Here is a 15,883-nt window from a genome sequence, read left to right as displayed (position 1 = left end):
TTGCAAATCATATGTGGGAGTTATACAAAATGTACTTGTAGTCCTAGGCCCTCACCATGTGACATTTTCACAATCTTCATGGCTTTCAAGTAATCTTTATTATTTTTGTCCAGCACAGCTTTTTAAAAACAGTGTACTCCTAAAAACAGAAAGCTCAGTGTGTAGATTAATGAATCCTTATCCCTCATGCGCTCATCAACATTAAAGGTTTTTTGTCTTAAATCTTTATATATAACAATTAATATTGTTGTATTCAGCAAGACATCCTCCTCATAACCTTATCATTTTTCCAGGTCAATGGGCCATTGAACCGTTTTTTACATTTTTTTTAACTTCCACTTTTAAAAGTTGTATTTTTATTTTTTTTATTTTTTTTAAATGGGCATCATCATATGTTATGAGATGCATTTGGACAGCACGTTCTTCCCCTTTCTCCTACCACACACGCCAGTATGTTTCACTTGACGTCACCTCTCAGTAATTTATTTTCTGTTTACCCTCATGACCCTTGAAGTTAGCATGTGTAGTGTCTCCATTGATATCTCAATCAGACGGAGCACTCTGTTTCCTGGGACAAATAACGACATTTCCCGAAAATGAAGTACTGCCCCCACAATGTTCTTAATGGTTTTTCTTTTTCTACCATTTCATATGCCGTTTTTCCACTCTGAGCAACACCGATATTTTTTTAGCAACCACATGTTCTATCCAGGTACTTTTGCATTCTAGGTCAAGGTATTATTGTCATTCTCACTACAGATGAGCACCCCACTTAGGAAGTATAGATATGAGATCTGAGGTTACTGCACAGGTCATGATACTTGCATTTTTTTTTTTTTTTTTTTTTAAAGCTGTTATTGCTATAATTATTTCCAAATTATGGGTCTCATTATCTACCCATCAAAATGAAAATGAGAGGTTAAAGTCTCCATGTGTTTGTTTGCATGTAGCAGTGTTTAACCCTTCTGACTTGGATAGTTTGATTCTTAACCTGGGAGCCACCTGAATTCAACAAAGCCAACACCGAAATCTGACGGTTTGTGAGGAAGAGGACAATTTTCTCTTTGAGGCTGTAACTTTAAAATGATTACATCCTGATTTCAATCCTTGAATTTCTGGGCTGTCCCTGAATTTCAGCGAAGGGACCTGTAGGACAAAAGCAGAAAATATTGGCGAGAGTAGATAAACCTACCCCTCGTCCCTCTTCTTATACAGACTACTCTGTTAGTTAGCAGTTGACTTGGATTCTCACCTTTGTATTTCGGTAGTTTGCAAGCACACCCTCTAGAAACCAGTCTCAAAAGTCCACTCGTTTGGGCATGCCTCTGATCAAAATAGTCCTGAAGGACCAATTCTCTAAATATTCGGGTTTCTCTTGTAGGATTGTGTTCAGTTCCCCCTGGTCCTCACTCTGTCAATCTGTGCTTCTCTCCAGTGCATGTACTCTGTTGCCTAGGTCTACCTCACCCTTATTGATGTCTTGAGATTTATTTAGTTCTTCTCTAGTGGTACTGATTTTTGACTATGTACATGAAAATCTGGTGTATGGCTGTTTTGGTCTCAACCTAATTGCTGGTACTTTGTGCTGGTACTTATGTGCTTGTCCCCTTGGTGTGATTTGGGTGTCCCTGCGTCCCCTCCTTTTTGCATGCTGCCTTTTGCAGCAGTCCCTTTGTTAATCTTTTTCTTTGCCTTGAGCTGCCTATTGTCTTTTTGTACTTTGTGGTAATAGTTTGTGTGTAGCTGGCAGGGAAATCTCTGCAGTGGTACTTCTACATTATTTACCCCCTTTCTGCTAGGCCACTGGCAAAGGGATTCTTCCTCCTATTCAGTTTGTTTTTGTGATGTCCCGGGTGACCTCTACCTTTGGATGAATTCGAAGTCCATCAAAGAACTCGAGCCCAAACTTTGTATTGCTTGTGAGATGTGGTAGTGGTAATGAAAGGCCAAGGGTCAGGATGAGGTTAAGATCATGATAACCCTTGTCCCTATCTTCCACGTCTTCCCTTTACAGGTCGTAATGGACGTGAACAGAAGGGCAGTAGTCCCCTCTGATACACTGTGTGGATCTGTGGGGCCTTATGGGGCTCTGGTCTGCACCTCTCCATTGGTGCCTAGTGCTCCTCTGGCGCCATATTCGTTTCTTCTGACATTGCCTGGTTTGGACTCCTTAATGGAGTTTCCATTTCTAATGTCATTACCAGCAACTATTCCGATGACTCCGGTGCCACATCTAACTCCGGCTGAGGCTTAGTTGCTGCCGCTACCTCTGCCACCACCTCAAAATTCAATGTTGCCACCTGTAATACATCTGACATCTAGGCTGCACACCTACTGAAGGAGGAACAGTACCAGGCTAAGTGAACCCATAACCCTGCCTACTGGGAGACAATCTATACCATTTTTGGGATGGATTCAGCCTAGCATCCCCAGTATGATTGGAGGATGACAACAAACTCTTGCACCCCGATTCTGATTTGTTAGCTATGCAGGATGCCAGTTGGCTTGATACCTGTCCAGACAATGATAGACTGCTGGCACAGCACCATGCTGTTTTAAAAAAAAGAAAGAAAAAAAAAGCTGCTGAGGTGTTGAAACGCTCCTAATATCTTTAAGGATGTTTTGCATGCAGCTTCTACTATGGTAGTACCACCCCTTCCACTCAGTGATGCCCTGGTTGAGGTGGTAAGGTAATTGTGGTCAAAGCCTACATCACAACTGATTTTCACTTGTGACAAAGGAACTGACTGACGGTGCAAGTATTAGATCCTGCCTCACAAATGTGTTCAACTGGCTCAAGATAAATCGGCTGAAGTGCAACCCAGATAAAACAGAAGTAGTGTTCGTTGGTCAACCTGAAACCTATAGTTGGAGCACATGGTGGCCAAAGGACCTGTCTCCTCTGCCTTCAGCTAAGGAGAAAGTCAAAAACGTGGGCATTGTCATCGACCATGCTCTTTCCATGAGCTCTCAGATTCAAACTTTAACTGGTGCCTGTTTTGGCACACACAACATGTTGAAAATATTCCTGCCACTACTATCACTAGACAGTAGGAAGATTGTGGTGCAAGCCCTGGTAACATCGAAACTAGACTATGTCAACAGTTTGTACCATGGCCTGCCCAACTGCCTTGTCCAGCGCCTACAAGTGGTGCGAAATGCGGCTGCCAGAGCAATTGTGAGACCTAAACCCAGGTCTAATATGACCCCCGTTTTAAGATCTTTGCACTGGTTGCGCATGAAGGAAAGAATCCATTTCAAAGCTATGGTGATTTTTTTTCAAAGTCTTTCATGGCTTAGTGGCCAGCTACCTAAACAAGCGTGTAAACCGTTATATTTCAACTAGATCCCTGTGATCATCAAATGCATATCTTGCTCTCATTCCCAAATCAGGCCTAGCACGTACGGGAGGGGAGATCTTTTGGTTTCCTTAGCGCACGGATGTGGAACAACTTACCAGAATTCCAGAGACCAACCACTGATCTGCTAACCTTTAGGAAGAATCTTAAAACCTTGCTTTTTAAAAATGTGCCCTTCCTCAGCTATCCGCGACCTACCACCTGCTTGCACCAGGACACTCAAGCTTGAGTAGCTGTGCGCTATATTAAATGCTTTCATTTAATTTCAGTGTACTGCGGTGACCCAGAACATAACCTGTTACAATCGGCCCAGTCCCTTGGAAGCCTGCTTTTTGTCCTTTCACCAGAGAACCTAGTATTCTTCACATCTTCCACCGCTAGGTTGAATGCAGGATCTTTTCCATCCCATTCTTCAGACAGAGAGTCAAAAAAGCTAGAAGTAGCGAAGGACGCTTATCTGTCTGGAGCTTGCTTGTTGAGACGTTGCTCTCATGCAGTCTGGGATATGGTTGTTCCTAATTTGTTCAAATACCTGTGAAACCATTTTGCTAAGGTAGTACATGATGGAAAGCACCTCTTGCCACATCAAAGCAGTCCTAGACACGCAAGAGCTATGGTTTCCGCCATGGCTTTGAAACTGCATGCCAGGCTGCAGTCAAGAGGCCTCTCTGCTGATGTGCAAAACACCCTGATGTATATGCTGTTTGATCGAGAGAGACTATTTAGCCAGAAGATGGTCAACGTTTTGAAGAGGGCAGAGCCCCACAGCTAGATCTCTAGAGTTTCAAGTTTCCAGTGCTTTCATCGCTTTTGGAAATCCAGGTCTTTTAGCAGAGGATTCCAGATCCAGCAGCGTCCATTTACCCAGGTTGCTTGGCAGTAGCCCAACCCCTTTGTCTGGCAATGTAATTGCAGAAGCAAGGGATGTGGCTGACAGGTTTAATCTTGCTACGCCTCCTCCTCGTCTTATCTTACCCATCACCACCTGGGAAGCAGCAGTAGTGTGGCTGTGGAGCACATTTTGCTCTTTTCTATAGGCCACCAGCCGGTCCTGCACATTGTGAAAAAGGGGTATACTCAGTGCTTATTTTGAGCTATGGTTTATGGTATGGGCCACCGGCAGTTATTTTTAGAGACCAGCACTTCTTTTTCTGCCTCAGACATTTCCCAAGAGCAAGACCGGGAAAAACCCTCAAATCAGAAAGACTGAGGAACAGAAAGATGGAGAAAAAAAAAGTCACAAAGTGAGAAAGCAGGAACTTGCAAGGGTGAGGTAAAGGGGTTTGGAGTGTCTTGCAGTGGACTAAAGAGGCATAAGTGTATTTAAGACTACCAGCCTTGGTATTCAGCACACAGACGCACCAGCTGGTGGCTTCTGAGCAGAGCTTCAGGCACGGCACTCTTTCATTGACAAGTTCGGCACGGGGTATGCCCTACACTTTCCACGAGATCCTCAAAACCCTCTGGCATTCCCTTTTATCAGAGGATCATCCGTAGATCCTGCAGCAAGAGGAGATGATGCTGTTGCATAAGGGAACATACATTGGAATTGGTGCTAGAGCAGGACATTGGGCTGGGGTGTTAGTCTTGGTATTTCCTGCTTCTCAAGGATGGTGGTCTTCATCCAATTCTAGAAGTCTGGAATCTGATCAGATTCCTGGGCAAGGAAAACTTAAGGAGGATGTCCCAGGCAAAAATGTTGTTGATGCTGGATGTGGAGGATTAAATGGTGTCCCTCTGCCTGCAGGACACGCATTTTCATATACCAATCCTGTAGTCCCACCGGAAGTACCTACGGTTTGTGGTAGGTTCCATTAATTACCAATTTGCCGTTCTTCCTTTTTGGTTAAATTCGGCACCTCGAGTCTTCACTAAGGTGATGGCAGTGGTTGCAGCCCATCTCAGAAGCTGGGAATTGCTGTATTCCCATAGTTGGATGACTAGCTACTCATCTGGTTTGCCATAGATGGTGTCACTCCACCTGCAGAAGACAGCAGCACTGCTGTACGACTTCAAGTTTTCAATCAATGTCCCCAAATCTAACTTGTAGTCCAATTCTTAGGGCCAGTACTGTATATGGCCACACTCTGGCCTTTCCCTCCTCCACAGAGCATGCAGGACATTCAGGATATCATTTGGACTTTTCTGACGGGAACCCTAATTCAGGTCCCGACAGTCTTACACCTGGTTGGTCTGTTGGCTACTTGCCTGCTTCTGATCACGCATGCATGGAGGCACATGAGGGTAATCCAGTGGTGCCTGCGCAAGTTGTGTTTCCAGCATCAAGGAGATTTGCAGATTCTATCATGATCTCTCTGGCAATACAGTGGACTTGAGCTGGTGGGTGACATATGAGAACCTAGTCCAAGGTAAGTACTTGCATACCCTGCCAGTGGTGGCTACCATAGTGACAGATGGATTCACCTTATTGTGGTTTGCACATCTGGAAGAGCTGGTGAACAGGTTGGCTCTCAATGCCATGCTGCCATGGCTTTGGCCAATCCATTCAGGTTTTGACAGACAATACGACTGCAAAGTGGTACATCAACAAGCAGGGAGGTGTCTGTTTTATCCTCTCTGTCAAGATGCTCTGAGACTCTGGACTTGGGCATGCAAACCACCTGGCTAGCTCCTTGAACATCAGGGCTGTCCTATTGTCGACCACAAGAGGCATCTCCATCAGGAGGTGGTTCACAAGTTATTTGTCCTGTGGAGCACAACTGAGGTGTGCTATAACTCGCGCCATTGCCATGCACTGCTAATTACCTCACATATTCCATCACTCAGGATATGCTCTATGATGTCATTGATGACATCGTTGATGACAGCAATGTGCGTGTCAGGGGCACATGTTATAGTTACTTAAGGGCAAAGGTTTTATTAACTGGAGATAACTAGAGCTGGTAAATTCAGTGGTTTTGACTAGAATATCCCTTTAACTTGGCGGTATCCCCATTGTAGTTATAGTTTGGGTTGCCAGAGATGGGAAATCGTCCTATTTTTGACAGTTAATAATTTTATGCCTGTTTGATGAATCTCCACAAAACTTTGCAGACCTATCGCTTTTCCTACAGACGGATGATGCTAAGTTTTGTGTTGACTCGTCAAGGGGGTGCAAAGAAAAAAGGGGTGGGGGGGTCCCACAATGCCTTTTTCCCCCAATGCATTTTATTTTAGACTTTGTACTCGCTTGAGGCGGCCAAACGCCAGTTGAATTTTCATGAAATGTTATAGGATTATAGATTATGATGTGCCGATGATCCTTTTTGGTATTATATGTAAGGATTTTCTTTTTGTCGTTTTATTGTGACATGATTAGCACATAAATTTATAAAACAGAAAAACAAAACCAGCATAGCGATATTCGGCACTTGTGTCCCCCTTTCTCGCCAACCCCTCATCAGAGATTCTATGATATCAACATAATATATTGGGTGAATCTTTCCTTCACTGTCCCTGTACCCAGGCTGGGCCTTATTCATGTGTCTTTAATCACTTTCCCACTTGACCTGTTTCTTCCTCGCATTAAATCCCAGTGCGTCATTGTCTGATTCCCTCATCTCTAATCCCCTGTGGGCCATCTCCATACACATTTTCGAATTTTTGGGAACATCCCCGTCCTTTATATACCACCGTCTCCCTTGTTCCTCATATATTAATGCCCAATGCCCAGTCTTGGTTTCCGGGGCATGTCACTCTACCCCAGTTGTGTGCAATTTCCCCTTATGGCAGCAAGAACCATAGATTAATCTGCAGTCTCTTACAGGACGTTACCACTGATTCCTCCATATTCTCAATAATAAAATGGCGCTTGTGCTTCAGTAGTCATTCATGTGGCCTCCTCCAATTTGTGTAGCACCTCTTCCCAGAGAGTTTGGGGATGTCCCATAGTGTATGCAAAAAGGTTCCCTTCTGTCCCAAGTTTCTCAAACACATGTCCCCACATATTTTGAACAACAGTGCCCTGTTGTAGTACATGCTATGTAGTATTTTTATCTGGATGAGTCTAAAATTTTACTTTTTAGCCACTTCTCTAGGGAATTGGAGTGTGTCTCTCCAGTCCTCATCATCCAGCTCTCCTATGTCTTTCTGCCTTCGTGCCGCCAGTGTCCCCTGCTCGCCCTGTGTATTCCTCATCAAAGGGCATACATGAAGGAAATTACCTTTGTGGCCATTTATCCATCCAATAATCTCCTCTCTGTGGGGAAGTCCTCTTTTGTTTCTTACCCTTAAATATTCTCACCTGTAATGCTTGCCTTAATTCGAGATTTTTAAATATTTCCATTGTTGCTATCTCATAATCCGCCTGGAGGTACTCAAAGGGTACTATACCATTTGCATCTCATACATCCTCCAGCACTGATAGGCCGATTGTATCCCATTTGTGAAAGCCTGGCAGCTTTGTCACTGAGCCAAGTCTTGTTCCCAACCATAATGAGGTTTTTGGTGTCCGTTTGTTCTCCCGTCCCAATTCTCTAGTGAATTTATGCCAAATAGCTATTATGATTGCATTAGCTGGTGGTGTCTACTCCCATACGCCCTTATTACAGCTAATGGGTGGTATCCTTTCTGTCCCAGATTTAACAGGTCCATTCTAAATTCTGGATCATCTACTGTTGCAGATGCCCATTTGTTCACTATGCTGCCTCGTAGTATCTAAGAATGTTCGACAGTACCCCCTTGCGCCCAGATCTCTGGAAGGTTGTCATCGTTGTCCAGGGCAGGCTATACATCCATAGCAGGGACCATAGTAATCTGTATACAATTTAGAAGAACGCCTCTGGGATTGCCTATGGGCTGTTCTGCAGCAGTCGTGGCCAGCATGATTTGTGGGGGGGGGGGGCTTAAGGAACAGGAAGCAGGCAGCTTCCCTCCCCTAAGCCAGTCACAACGCTGCAATGGCCTACATAGAGTAAGGGCAGAGTGTGCATGACTGGTTTGGGTGGCCCACAGGGGGCTGACCAAACAGTCAGTGGCCTCAGAAGTGGGCAAACCACTCCTCCCCTGTCCTAGAGCAGACCCGCCTGCTGACAACCAAACTCTTCTACTTTCTCGCAGTGCGAGAAGTAGAAACATAAAATGGTAGTTATTACTGCGAGAAAGCAATGGGGAGACGCTCCTCCGCCCTAGTGGAGTAGCCGCCCCTGTTCTGCAGTACGTATGTGAACTGGAGTAATGCAGTCATTTTGAAGATGGACGCCCTTCTTAGGATAGATAATGGTAGCGCCCTCCAGTGCTTAATATCCTTCTCTTGACTGTGGAGTAGGGGGGGCGTAAGCTATCTTCGTACTGTGTTCTTTCGCTTTTCGATATCCATATTCCCAAGTATATGAAGTGCTGGGTGGCTATTTTCAGCAGCAGAGGTAATTAGCTCTCAGCTTTCCAGCTGCCTATCGGTAGTATTAGGTATTTCTCCCAGTTTATGCACACTCCTGCATATGTCTTCTATAGTTTGAAGATCTGCCAGAGTCTCCTCGGTCTTCTTGTGCTGCTAGGTACATTAGGACGTTGTCCACGTATAAGGATACTCTCTCTTTCCAGGATTCTCACCATCTCCAACTCCACACCAGGGCATCAACCCGTATCCATTCCTCTAAAGCTTCTATCGCCAGAGCAAAATACATCAGTGACAGGGCATCCTTACTTCGCATCCCTCTAGATGGAGATTTCCCTATAGAGGGCTGAGGGTCAAATTTACTTTGAGTCAGGCTCTGGGATTAGTGTATAAAACTTTGATCCATTTAATAAATTTGGTTCCGAACGCCATTTTCCCCATGATTGCAAACAGAAAGGGCCACTCTATAGTCCCATCCAGAGAGGCCTCTGCTGCCATGATATTGTTGTAGAGGCAGTGGAGGTTTAACTTGGTATATCTATGAGTTATCAATCCATTCTTGTCTGGGTGTAACAAGTCCAAGATCACCCCTGGTAGTCTATTTACCAACACCTTTAGTGTCTGCAATGATAAGTGATATTGGGCGGTATGAGTTCCATTTATCCTTGGTTTATCTGCCTTGGGTATGAGTATTATCGTTCCAGTGCATAAATCTTTAGGGAGTTCTCCTTTACGATATATGCTTTAGCTTACATCCTGTTCAGTGGCAGAGTAAGCATTTTTAACAATCTTAAGGTATTTAAACTTAGTGATATCTGTGACCTCAGTAGTTTAGCCAAATTCCAGCGGTACGAGGTGATGACAAGTCATTATTTTGGCTAATGACCGCCTTTACAGAAGTTAAAGGCAGCCATGTTGTTAAAAGGCCACTTTTCCATTGTTATGAGTTAGGGTCATAGATATAGGTAAGTATTATGTTTTATCATTTTTCCCTTCCTATTACCAGTTTATTAAAGTGGTAATAGGTAGGGAAAAAATATATATAATTTCTAAATGTAAAAAAAAATATCAGATTATCGCGATACGAACTAGTAAGTACCGCAGTACTTACAAAATAATTTAAAAACATAAAATATATAAAACTATTTTAAAAGAACACATATATACCATATTACACAAAAATTGTGTTCTACAATTTTTCTTTTTTTTTTTTTTTTTTTTTTTACATATTTAGCTCTTCATAAAAAAAATGCACGTAGTGAAGAAATACCGAAAACTTACTGTGCTAAAAAAAACTACATTTGTTTAAAAATATGGTACTTCCTGGGTTCCAGCGTGCTACTCCCCAAACCTTTTAATATATATATGTGTATGTATATCTATCGATCTCCTGCACTCCTTTTCTGTTACGATCCTCTGATACCAGGATTCAAAAAGGCACGGACTCCTCTTATTTAGTGCAACAGTTCACTTATTTTTGTGTGCTCTGCCGCCATGATGCGTTTTAACCCTCCAGGGGCCTTGATCACATGACATGCTACATTTTTTCTCCCCATTTTTAAAGTGACAAGTGCATGATTTATTCATAAATCTAGAAAACAGACTACTCGTCTGCTCTCACATATTGCACTGCATACTTATGCATAACAAAAATATATTTTATGTCTGTCTGAATCCTAGATATTTAAATATCTAAGCATTATTTACATGTGGACATTCTGTGCAAAATTACGCACAAATCACTGTTTTAAATACAGTTATGGTTTGGCAAGACACAATGTAGTTTTTTTGTGACTTAAACCTAAAATTCTGAAACCATATGCATAATTACCCAGATTGATGTATAAATACATTTTATGTAGAAACATACTTTAATATAAAATATAGATATGTCTGATATTTAAAAAGTTCTTTTACAATTCAAAATCATAACATTTTCAAACTATGTGCAAAATACGCAATTACCATACAACCGTATAAATACTTTACATTACTGTGTGCATAGATCAGGTGTTCCTACATATCATATTAAAAGCAGTTTCTTTGGGTTTTCTATTGCATTAGCCCCCACCAGACATTAAAAAACACATCATCCTAGTACGTGTTTCTCTTGTATACATATTACTGTTTCTATACAGTGCAATTTTTTATTAAGAAATCTGTGCAAATATAGTGTAAACAATTTGAGGTCCTAATACTCCCAGAGTATGGACACACCAATAAAGTGCTTATGTTACTTATTGTGACATGAGCCCATGTCACAATTGATAACAAAAATAAAAAAAAAAAAAGAGAGAAAAAGATTTCTATAGGTAAGAGGCTCAGTGTGATAAAAACCTTATGGTATTTGTTCTCCTTATAATTATAAATCGAGTATGATTCTAAAATTTGGTTGTTAAAGCCAAGTATGCAAGTCCTCTGTAGTATTTAATCCCTGAGGACTTTTACTATCCATTTCTAGAATGTGTCTAGTTTCTAAACGCCTTGGTACTGCTCCCTGTTCCCCCCTCGTCTCAATGGAGGAAAACAGTTAATCACGAAGTCCTTTAGATGGTCCAAGTTGTTTGCATGGTCCTCTCTAAAGTGCCGGGCCACCGGTTATGTAGTATCACTATTGGTTATGGCCCGTATGTGCTGGAGTATTCTCTTGTGGACCTGCAGTTTTGTCCTTCCCATATACGGCAGTCCACAAGAGCACTCCAGCACATATACCCCCAAATCTTTTCAATTATAGTAGGACTGTCCTTAAACGGTGTTTGATAAGAAGTCCTGCTCTCTCCATGTTTGCATGCCTTACATATCATACATCTTACGAAGCCCTTACGGTTAGACAGCCAGTTTGAACTTTTTCTTATTTCCGGGCTACTATTTACCAGGCAGTCCCCTGTACTTAGAGCTTTTCTATATGTTATCTGAGGAGTCACTTTGCACCAAATGCCAATTCTTTTTTATTATTTTTCTCAGGCTGTCTTTTTGCTTGTTATATGTAAGGATCAATCTAGGGCTGCTATCAGTGGATGTCAAACTAGAAGTTTGCTTAATACTGCTGACTGATGGCTTGGACAATAGGTCATCACATGGTTGGGCTCTTGTTCTGTGGATAGCTTCATCCACCGTTCGTTCTGAATAGCCCCTGGTCAAAAAGCGAGATTTACATTCATCCTGTGCTTTTACCAAATCTTCCTCCCTGCTGCTAATTCGCCGTATCCTCAGCATTTTACCGTATGGTATGCTGTGGATTGTGTGTTTAGGGTGAAAGCTGCCGGAGTGTAGGATGGTATTACCTGATGTAGGTTTACGGTGCAGTCTTGTTTCTATCTTGTTATTGAACACATAAACTTCTACATCTAGAAAGCAGATAAAGGTATCACCAATGTCATATGTAAGCTTTACATTTATTTCATTATTGTTCAACATATAAATGAATTTCTCTGCACTTTGTCACTGTGCCATACCACAAACAGGTCATCTATAAAACAAACCCATTTCACTACTTTGCTTGACCATAAATCCGCATATTTTGATATCACAACCATCTCCTCCCACCACCCCATGTGGAGACAGTCGTAGCTGGGTGAAAAACTTGCACCCATAGCTACGCCTCTCACTTGGTGATAAACCTGTTGCTGAAATAAATAATAGCTGTTATCCAGAACAAATTTCGTTAAGTCCATCATCAATTTGTTATGATGGTGGAATTCTATTGGTCTCATGCCTAAATAATGTTCCAGAGCTCTTATTTCATCGTGATAATGAATTGATGTATATAGATTACAGACATCCATTGATATTAGTACGTAAACAGTGTGTCACTGAATACCTTTTATCTGCCTTACTCTACTCCACCCAACTCTACTCCACCCAACTCTACTCCACCCAACTCTACTCCACCCAACTCTACTCCACCCAACTCTACTCCACTCCACTGTACTCCGCTCATGAACACTGTACAGCACTCAACAGTCAACGCCCCTCCACTCTATCACACTATACTCCACTGTATAGCACTACAATATACAACAATGTACTCTTGGCAGTGCAAGTCTACAGCACTCTATTTTACTCTATGCCACTGTGCTACAATCTACTTCAGTTTGACACTCTACGCAACACCCTCTACACCGCTGCTCCATACTGTACTCTTAGACACTGCTCTAGTACTGCAATCCACGCGACTCCACTGCACGCTACTTTATGCCACTAAACTCTACGACAGTCTATACCACTCCACCATACTGTACCCCACTTTACTTTACTCTACTCCACTGTACAACACTGTAATCCAGTCTTTGGAATTCCACACTACTGCACTCTGTGATACTTTCTTTCCCTCTACAACACGCCACGCAGCTCTCATTCTGGACACGGTGCAGTTCTTTCCCTACTCTTTAGAGCAGAGAGTATAGGACATTGAAGTTATGATCCCGGTGCTTCTGCCTCAGTCTTGGATTTTGTTGAGACAGACTCTGAAGCTGCTGATTCTGATGGCCTCCTGCGTCCCGCTGATGAAGCACACCAGGTGACATATGTGGGCTCTGCAGTGGGATTGTGGGATCTGAAGTCCCAGTGGCCACTGCACCAGGCAAATCTCTCTGACCTGGTCCAGATTTCAGAAGAGCCTGCAAAAGATCTGCAGTGGTGGTTGCTGAATCTCTATTAGGTCAGCGGCAGACCCCTTTCCCTTCACCCACCCAGAGCAGACGGTGGAGAACAATGCATCACTTCTGGCCTGGGGTGGTCTCCTGGGGAGTCAAGTCACTGCCAGGATGTCGAAACTCCCCTGGTCAACCACTCCATGGCTACGGTGGGGACTCCCACTAGCGCCTGCAATACCAGCCATACCCTCAAGGCCACCAGGATTCCTAGTCCTTTTCGTATCAGTAGACACAGTTCTCACAGAGGAAGTGGGACTCCAAGCCAGTGTAGTGTAAAATTCCCCTACCCCTATAGCTACTGCAGCCTCCAAGCCCCTTTAGGGTGCCCTCAACACAGCACAGCCATGCAGAAAAATCAGGAACCACATGCGCTAATGGCAAATAATACCAGATATGTGGATACCTCAAATTGTTTAACTGGGTTACACCTTGCTGTTTCTGGAAACCCTGCCACCTTTGCCGCCGTCCTTCGATCGGCTGATGGAGGACCACCTCTCCTTGCTATGCCAGGAGGTGCAGGATCCCGCTACTTTCTTGTGCCGAAAAAGGACAGAGGCCTCACCCTGTTCTAGAAGTTCGCACTCTGTATGCTTTTCCAGCGAAAGGTGAAATTCAAAATGCTCACCCTGGCCCAAGTCTTGTGTGGCCTGGACCCCGGGGACTGGATGATAGCGTTAGATCTTCTGGACGTGTATTTCCACATTCCTGTCCTGCTGGCCCACAGACGTACCTGCAGTTCATGGTGCACCATGCGCATTCTCATTTAGCTGTGCTCCCCTTTGGCCTCACCTGTCCCCCTCAGGTGTTCACGAAAGTGATGGCAGCCCATCTTCAGAGGTCAGAGTTTCAGTCTTCGTCTATCTTGATGACTGGCTGCTGAAGGCGAGCTCACCACAGGTGGTCGACACCCACCTCCAGACTACAGCGAACCTCCTCCATTCGTTGGGGTTCACTATTATCGTCCTTAAGTCACTCCTGACTGTTTCACAGACACTCCCTTTCATCTGAGCCATTCTGGACACGGTTCAGTTCTTTGCCTACTCTTTGGAGCAGAGAGTTTAGGACATTAAGGCTATGATCCCGGTGCTTTTGCCTTGATCCTAGATTTTGGTGAAACTGACTCTGATGGCCTCCTGCGTCCTGCTGCTGAAGCTCACCACTTGACATATGTGGGCTCTGCAGTGGGATCTGAAGTCCCAGTGGGCACTGCACCAGGCAAATCTCTCTGACCTGGTCCAGATTTCAGAAGAGACTGCAATAGATCTGCAGTGGTGGTTGCTGAATCGCGATTGGGTTGGTGGCAGAGCCCTTTCCCTTCCCACACCCAGAGCAGGCAGTGGAGACCGATGCATCACTTCTGGCTTGGGGGGGGGGGGTCACCTGGGTACTTTGGTCTCTGGCAGTGGCGTAGCTCCTTTTTCAACCTTCTGTAACTGAGGGCGACTGCTTGGCATTGAAAACCTTCCTATTATCCATCAAGGGAAGGCTGGTCCAGGTGTTTACTGACAACACCACCATCATGTTGTACTGCAACAAGCAGGGCATTGTGGACCTTGTGTAAGGAGGCCCTACGCCTCTGTACATGGCTGGAGCACCAGAATATTATCCTGGCTGTACAACACCTGGCGGGATCACTGAATGCCTGTGTGGATAAACCCAGCCGTCAATGTTTTGCTGATCTCGACTGACGTCTGCACCCAGAGGTGGCGCAAGGACTCTTCTAAGAATGAGGAGATACCTGGCTCGATCTATTTGCCACCGCTGAGAACGCACAATGTCAGTACTTCTGCACATCACTTTATAAAAGTTTCTATTACATGGAGCACATTCAGCTTAGACTAAAACTCTGGACTCCTGTACGCCTTTCCACCAATAACCCTCTAGCCCTGAGTTCTCAAGAAAATCAGTATCATCCCAGTGGCTCCAGACTGGACAAGGAGGGTGTGCTACTCCCAACCAAAAAAAGACACCCCCTAGTGCATACTTTTAGGTTCAGGTACCCGGGGACAACAAACCATCACACATGAAATCAACATTCCCGCTCAACCTAGCTGCATTAATAACTGGAGGTAATCCAACATAGTCGCTGACCCAGAAGCATTCCCTCAAATGTTTTATTTCATTTTTCATATCATATTTTTATTTTAGATTTTTTTGTTACATTTGTTCTTACAATAACCTATTTTATTTATCCTTGTTTTTTTCATAATTCTCTTTAAAAAAAAAAAAAAAATTATTTAATCCAACAAACAATACAACACAACAAAATTAAATTAATACCATAAATTAATGTTGAAAATCACCTCCTCTCTTGGATCACCATCACTCATTCTGAATACACTCAAAACACACACTTCTCTCAGGACACTAAAACATATTTTTTTCAATGGCCCAACACGAAGACCACTTCTCATTTAGTTTTCTATTATTGCGTCTTGATTTGGTATCTCCAGATAATATTGGTCAACACATTTTTCTGTGTCCAATTTACCCTGTCGAAGGCCTTGGCGGCATCCAACGTGATAACAGCTAAG

At 43.5% G+C, this 15,883-nt stretch overlaps 1 protein-coding gene across 1 annotated transcript in view; it reads left to right on the top strand.

The window, feature by feature from the left end:
- Positions 1-15,883, top strand: part of LOC146805425 (E3 SUMO-protein ligase RanBP2-like) — a 427,039-nt gene that overhangs the window by 170,498 nt on the left and 240,658 nt on the right. The gene's annotated exons all lie outside the window — the stretch shown is intronic.

The sequence above is a fragment of the Triturus cristatus genome, chromosome 8, assembly GCF_964204655.1.
Source record: "Triturus cristatus chromosome 8, aTriCri1.1, whole genome shotgun sequence".
NCBI classification, from domain to species: Eukaryota; Metazoa; Chordata; class Amphibia; order Caudata; family Salamandridae; genus Triturus; species Triturus cristatus.
The sequence above is the reverse complement of the archived record's forward strand: the minus strand, read 5'-3'. Positions and strand labels throughout refer to the sequence as shown.